This window comes from Parasteatoda tepidariorum, chromosome 10 (assembly GCF_043381705.1).
Source record: "Parasteatoda tepidariorum isolate YZ-2023 chromosome 10, CAS_Ptep_4.0, whole genome shotgun sequence".
NCBI lineage: Eukaryota > Metazoa > Arthropoda > Arachnida > Araneae > Theridiidae > Parasteatoda > Parasteatoda tepidariorum.
This window is the reverse complement of record NC_092213.1, coordinates 41,540,510-41,548,628: the sequence shown is the minus strand read 5'-3', so window position 1 is coordinate 41,548,628 and position 8,119 is coordinate 41,540,510. Positions and strand designations below refer to the sequence as shown.

Sequence of the window (8,119 nt, the reverse complement as noted above, 5' to 3'; positions counted from 1 at the left end):
AATTGTTTCTCCGGGTAACGCTTTTCAAAAATGGTATTCATAAATTAGATGCACATTCCTTGCAAAACATGACTCATGCTCTGAATAAATTGTAAAAACTTTAGGATTTGGGGTGCTGTCCTGTATCATATTAATATTTCTTATGAAACTTTCAGCAAAAAACTAACAGTTGCTTGTTGTAACAAATATGTTTTTAAAAATGTTGTTCATAAACTTTTGGCATTCAGAAAATATACGTTTCTTAATTCAAATAATCAATTTAGCACCACAAATTTGTTTCAGAAGTTTGTTAGATTTTCATCATACATTAAACTAAATTTATCCTAATTAATTATGCAGAGTATCACCCCGAGAATTTATATGAAAAAATAATACAACTTTCAGTTAACTATATTTCCAAATGTTTGAAAATTCAGGATACATTTTTCATCTAGTTGATTTATAATATTACTAAGTTCACTGCAATCTTAATATGGTTCTAGTTTGAACCTTATTATCGTACTTTTTAAACTTATTCACACGATACTGTGGTTCAACTTGGAAGGAAAAAAAGTTCCATTAGAGACTTTGTTAATTTTGTAATTTTGTAGCAATTCGGCACCGCATTATGGTCCAATATACCAATGGTATGGTTCAATGTTGATCCTATTTTTTTTTAGTGTGTAAAAAATGTCTCAACCTTAATATACAAACAATAAAGACTTCGCAAAAAAATAAATAAATAAATAAATTTTAAAAAAACACACACACACAAATGATATAAAAACTGTTGAAAGTAGAGACAATTTTTATTTTTCAGATAAAAATAATCAATAGAATTTGTTTCCAATTGAAATAAGTTTGATTTGTCATTTTAATTAATCTAAGGTATTTTTTTCATTCATCAATATTCTTCTTAGAAAGTGGCCTAGACTGCTCCTGAAATTAGAAAAGCAAAATTATTCATTATAATGAAGCACATATTAATTCCAACATATGAGTTTTATTGTAAGGTTAGGTTTAATTAATTATAGAAGTAAATATTTAAAATTAGATAAATCCTTTTATAGAATCATTTAAAAAAACTGCGCTTTTTTATATCATATAAAAAAATTTTTTTTGTATCAAGTATGAAACCTTTAAGCTCTTTGTGTACTGTAAGAGGTTGTACAACTTTATTCTGAAAGTTTTGGAATTTTTTGTTTGGTATTTAAAGTTGTACGGTATTTTTAAATTTAATCGGAAAATTTTTCAGACTGACTCTAAAGAGTTAACAAATTATTCTTAAAGGATATCGCCTTCGATTCTAAATTCTAATTTTGCTATATCTACAATCTATCTCGAACGAAAAAATAATGAACCAGCAGAATTGATGGGTATTATTTTACTGAAAACATAATACTTTAAGTAACAAAAAAAAACATAATTTTTAGAGAAAAGGACTACATAAATAACGAATTTATGTAATCACTTCCCAATTTCCACTTTTAAGACTTAGTTGTTTAATAAAAAAATAACAGATTAAGATACTTTTCAGTAATTTTCTAGTTCTTTTAAGTTAAGATAGTAAGTTTTCCAATTACACTATTTAATACAGGGAATAATAATTGTAATTCAAACTACTTTAATATTAAGCGACAACAGTTTAAAGAACACAATTAAAGTACAGTTGTTTGAGAAAACAAGTCAATAAATTACTTTTCTTCAAAGTGGTTACAAATTTTAACCTTAAAACTTAGCATAATTGTTACATGTTTTATTGCAACAAGTCATATTTTACTGTTGTACTATAAGACAGTAATTAATTTTTATATACAATTATTAATTATTATCTATAAAAACACATAATAAGGCAATATGGTTAACTTGAGACAATTTGTAGTAAGTTATGTAAAATTCAAAACATTCAATATTTTTTGCTATAATTCGACGTTTTAACTTACATAAATTTTGACGCACTTTTGATGTAAATAATACTTAGAATGAACGTACTCATCCTTAACCACTAAAAAGTGGTCAGTAAAATATTCATAAAAAATAGAATTTATTTACATATAATTTAACGTGAATTTTAAGTTTTTTGGAAAACCATTTTTCGCTATAACCACTTTTCGGAATTGCGTACATTTTACGAATGCTTAGTAAAATTTAAATGAGAAATATGCGTATTTTTGACGCAAAATTGATGTTTTTGAGCAAAATATTAGATAAAATTTTGTTTATGAAATGTTCTCCATAAAATTTTAAATATTTAAAAAATGGGTGTTATAGCTTGAAAACTTTATTTTCCCAAAAATGTCACAAGTAATATTATAATAAAATTCTTAGTATTTTAGCAAATTAATAAAAAGGAAATGCAGTGGAGTTCGGAAAAGTACAAACACAATTATTTTTTTTTCCTTATTGAAAACGTTGCTATGCTATATAACTGTTAAAAAAAAACTTCGACACATGAAAGAAATATAGCAATCTGAAAAATAAATACACTCACCATGTTTTTTTTAAAAGAAATTTAAAATAGCCGCCACGAATCACATGTGACATTTTTTCTTACGGTAATTCGCTTGCAGAATATTAAATATTTATTATTAATTTTTTGTAGTAAAAGTTGAAACATATGGCGAATACATCAGTAAATTACAAAACACAGTAAGCAACCTTGTATAGAGATTCTAACATGACATCTTTGCGTGACAATCATACCAAAGATGATTTCCACTTTTCTGTAAAAAAATGTCGGTCTTTCCTATTCTGTTGACTGTTTTTTATGTAATTTAAATTTGTACTAATGCCTTTCTTATAAGGCAACAATCAATTTATCATAAACTAAAAGAGGCTATTTCACAAACTGACGATAGGTTTTTCCTAAACTATGATATTTTTTCATAAATTAACTTTGAAGTTTACATAAACTAACAAAAAAATTTTCGCACTCTGACAATGAACTTTTTATGATCTAACATAAGCTAAGATTTTTTCAGAAACTGTCATGGAAAGTTTTTATAAAATAGCTGTAGATTTTCATAAACTGAAACTGCATTTTTAAGCTAACTATGACTTAAAGTTCTGGGCAAACATTTCAAATGATTCGTCTTTTATCAATAGAGGTAAACATAGACTTTGAATTCATTGTAATAAAAGGATAAATGATCGTATTCGCTATTATAAAATTTTTATCCTTGTTCTTAAAGTATTAAAAGCTCAAGACAACAATTGCTTTAAATTTTATGTATAATTTTTAAAAGTAATATATAAAATATACAGAAAGGGAAATAAACTTTTTATGAAGTTAAGACAACTAGCGTAAAGATTTTTTTTCGTCGCTACTGTATAAATATGACGGTGTTACTGCATGTATTTGACTTAACATAGCTATAAACTTTAAAATAAGTTTCGTCATTAAGTTGATGAAAACCATTTAATTCCTTTTCTCATTAAAATTAATTAAAATTAATTAATTTTCATTTTTTTTGTATTAATTTAGGTGAAAGAGTGAAAAATACTATATTTAGCATTTTAATAACTTATGGTTTGGTAATACAGCGGGAAACACGTCAAAGGTAAAATCCTCTAAACACTGCTTACTTTAAAAAAAATTTTTTTCAAACAATTATTTGCAGTTATTTAGATCTAAGGGAAACAGTTAGATCTAAGATCAGTATAGGTCTAAGAGAAATTTCTTTAATTTACAAAATGAATTATCGGTAAATATTTAAATATGAATGAAAAAGAGAACTATTATTTTAATGGTATTTTCATAATGAGAAAAATTGTCATTATAAATTTAATGAACGAAGCCAGAATAAATGGTTCTAGGAACAACGAATATTACAGTCAACTTTTTTTTAATTGAATTTGAATTTTACTTAAAAATTTCTAACCTACCTGTTATTAGCTTATTTCTTCCAGTAGTAGGGGTAAGCAGGGTTATATACAGGGTTGTAAGCAGCATAGTTGTAAGCATGACCATAGGAAACAGCAGGAACTCCGTAATGATAGTTGTAGTTGTAAGGGTAATATTGCGCATAAGCGCAAACTACCAAAGCCACTACAACCAAGAGAGCAAACTGAAAAGAAATGAAAAAATTAAAAAAAAAAATGTATCAAGATCTAAAGTCAAAAGGTACAGTTAACTGCCACACTGGAACAGTTCAATCAATAAAGGTGCCATACTTTCAAAAGAAAAATATAAATTTAAATTTAAAAAAAGGGGTAGTTTTTTTAATTCTCGTATATCTTATATAAATTTTTATTCTAAACACAGAAAGATGCATTTAATTGTGAATGCCTTTTGGAAATTGAATTATCATAGTACAGCATAAACTGAATTAATTTGAAACTGAATAAGTTTGATCAATAAAACTATATAGATACTATCTACACAAAACCGCAATTTTGAACTCGTATTTTTTCCAAAATTTTTCAATTTGACTAATAATTATTAATTTCGATTTTTTATGTAGACTAAGTCGAAAAATATTTTGTTCAGCAAAATCATTTTCCCTTAATCTTTCAGAATAAAACCTTATTTACGCAAGATAAAAAAGTAACATTTAATTTTCGGTTAATGTATAATTTTCTACGTGGTTTGATACAGTTGAATAGATTATATTAATTTAAGATCTTAAGACAGTTCAATTTGATAGTAAACAAAAATAAATTGATATTCAACACTAAAACTTCAAAGAAATTCACAGGTTTGAGTAAATAAAATTTATTATAACTGCTTAATTGCCTAAAAAATTTTATTGGGAAGTTAAATGAAGCCTTAAAATTTTTTTAAAACTTATTAAAATAAATATTTGTAAGTATAAAAAATAGAGTGATTATTTTGGGAATTTAGGGGTCTCCATTTAATAATCCCTGTGATTGCTTTTCTTTCATCATTGTTTTTCTTCTTCTTAAAAGTCTATATTTTCCACATAAACAAAAAATATTTTATTAAAGTGTTAAATGTTGCAAAGTAAATTATTACCTTGATTTAATAATTAATAAAATGTATTAGAAAATAAGTTAATCTTTGGAGAGCAGGTGATTTAGTAAGCAAAAATAAATGAGGAGTAATTTGACTCGTTAACGAGACTTATTTTGTTATAACAGATGAAATTGGAAAGGGTTTCTTATCTGTCTTGATTTCAGTTTTTTATATTTTTAAAGAATTTCAATATAAATGTTAAGAGTTATGTCTGACAACAACTAATTTTACTCGCTCTCTCTTTTTGTTGCTTTTGTCACCAACTCAAGCTGGAACTTACAAAGTAAGGATATAAAGAAAGATAAATAAGATTTTCGCTTTAATGAGCTAATAGTAACTATATGAAGCAAAAAGAAAATAAAAACAATTCCTCAAGAAAGCACTTAAATTGCAATAACTTTTGGAAGAATGAATTTTTTTTAAAAAAAATATGAAAAAAAATCGGCTTAAGTCTGCAAATAAAAATCGTCTTTTCAATGCGTCAAATTTCAACAATTTAACTGCCTAACTCTCGATACAAAGCGGCCAGGTGACATTTTTTCTACTGCAAGTTTAACAATGAATAATTCTCGAACCAATTATAGAATGCTAGTTTCTTTTATTCCATCAGACTCCCTATGCATTTTTCTATATATCCTCTTAATTTCAAGTTACTAAGTCTCATACTATTTGCTTAGCAAAGAAAATTGTAACATTAATCAGAATATCCAAGTCAGAGGCGGTATTCTAGTATTGAGGGAAACCTCTTTAAATTTTATCAGAAAACATCTTAAATTTACGGAAATATCTTAAATTACAATGGAAATAATACTCACCAAGTAGTTCATATTGAAAGTTTACTTTTCTCGTTTGAAACTAGAAAGTATACAGAAACCAAAACGAATAGCTTTTTATACTAATCGCAAATAAAAGAAATAACAATAATTTCGGAAACTAGATTAATTTGAAGGTTATATTTCATCTTTGTGGAAAACCTCTTCTTAAGTTTATTTTTGAAAGGTGGGGCCGGATTGCCTTGCCCAAACAACTCTTCCTTAAAACATTTTTTTTCGCTTTTAATTGTAATTGTTAAAATAAATAAATAAATGGGAAATGGTAATTCAAATAGAAAGGTTGGGCAAGATAGACATTCCCCAATGTAACACTTAGTTTATGTTAATCACAAAAACTTGTTCTTTATACTCAAATAAATTGTTTTTATTAATTTGCTAATTTTCGATCATAATTCAATCTTGTAAATTATTCTTGAATGGTAAATTTGCGTTTACAAAATATAAGTTTGTTACTGATTGATAGATTTCTTTTTCAAATTGTGTAGCATCAATACTATCATTCATAGTTAGAATTTGTCACGAATACCTTAAATTTTAAGTTAAAATTTAATTTCTAATTAAAAAAGTAATTTTTTTTGAACTATGTGTTTTGAATGGGTTAAATAAAGAATACATTTTTATTAGTCAGACCTATAGCGAAATTTCGAAAGACTTTGTGACTCCAATTTCAAGAGACATCTATTTTAAAGATATTTTAGTTGCTGATAGAAATTTATTACGTGATGTTTATTGCCTTTTTGTGTTTGATACAAAAATAAGTTACCGATTAAAATAAAAATATTAAGTGTACTTGAAAAACGTAGTTTTAATTTTTTTTTATTTTCTACTTTTTATTTTTTATTTTATTTCTTACGTCCAAAGAGATGTAAATTTCTGTTGGTACCACTAATAAGCACATTCAACTTATCACAATCTTAGAATTGCGATACATTTTATTTGTACCACTAAAAAAACCTATTATTTTGACTGACATTAGGCAAGGAGCTTCATTTAAAATTTGAGCGTTACAGGTAATTGGAAAGAGATCGCAAATTTGATTGGTAATAAATGATAAAGTGATCAGTCAAGTTTCACTAGTTTATACACAAAAAAGAGTAGAAACTTGTTATCTCATCAAGCACAGATTTCCGACTGAGATTTAAGCACTCTTGTTAGTCGGAAAAAGGTCAGAGTCTTGATTGACGATAAATTCTATCAGGGGATTAAATGATGGTAAATTCTATTTGTATGATTGAAACTTACATTGTTATCAAGTACAGAGCTCAAATAGTGATATGAGGGCTTTGGCTAGTCGGTAAGTGGTAGAAATTTGAACGCAAGATGCCACTGGCACTCACAAAAGTAAGTCAATAGAATTATATTACAAAATTACTAATTATATATAATTCATATCATAATATAATACATAATATCATAATATACTTTATATACTTAAAATTACTAAATTACTTTCAAACATAGGCTGAAATAGAAATATCAGTTAAATGTGACAAGTTAGAGTTTTAATGCTATGATCACAACTACTAATGGTTTTTTTTTATTTAGTCTTTTGCTTCAAAATGTTTTAGGTCAAATTAAAAAACTTGAAGACTTTATTATATTTTCTATAAGACTTTTATCACAATTATTATAAAAAAAGAGAAAAAAGAGCAATATCAGCACATTGCATTTTACGGATAAAAATTCTAACTTCGTGAATAGTAAACATAAGATAAATTTTTTAAGATATTGAAGATGTATGATTTTTTTAAACATAAAAAGAGCCTAATTGAAAAATGTTCTAACTCGGCAATTTTCAAATAATTAAGATTTCTTGGGGATGAATCTTAGTTTGATTTGACAAAATAAAATTGCATTAGTTTGTCAAGTTTCAAATTTTGAAGATCTCAGTAGTATTGAGTAACAAACTTAGGGCGCTTTCGGTAAGGTAAAAGTTCCAGGAGTGTTCAGCAACAAACAATCAACGATCAACTTAAAGCATCTCTCTTGGCGGATTAAAACTCCATGGTATAAACAATATGACAATATTCAAAAAGTTTAAATGGGCATTACTAATGTATAGATTTTGCCAATTAGAAGCTTTCAGACAAAAAATAATGTAATATTTTTTTTCATGTCATTATCTCTTTTTATCATGGTGTAAACTTTAAAGATCATTTACTTATTCACTAAAATGTCATATACAACTTCACCCCTACACCTGTCACCCCTACCCTTCACCTGTCATACACAACTTAATTTTTCATATTTAAATGAGTTCTTCACAATGAACTTTGAAATATTATGGAAATATCCTACTATTTTAGTTCTGTTACATAACACTAAATAGGAC

General features: G+C 26.1%; 1 long non-coding RNA gene across 1 annotated transcript; it reads right to left on the bottom strand.

The window, feature by feature from the left end:
- Positions 1 to 769: 769 nt before the first annotated feature.
- LOC107437692 (uncharacterized) lies at positions 770 to 5,909 on the bottom strand. The gene is made up of 3 exons (XR_006225586.2): positions 5,770 to 5,909; positions 3,865 to 4,046; positions 770 to 918 (listed from the first exon to the last, which is right to left on the bottom strand). It is a non-coding gene; the product is annotated as an uncharacterized lncRNA (long non-coding RNA).
- Positions 5,910 to 8,119: the final 2,210 nt, after the last annotated feature.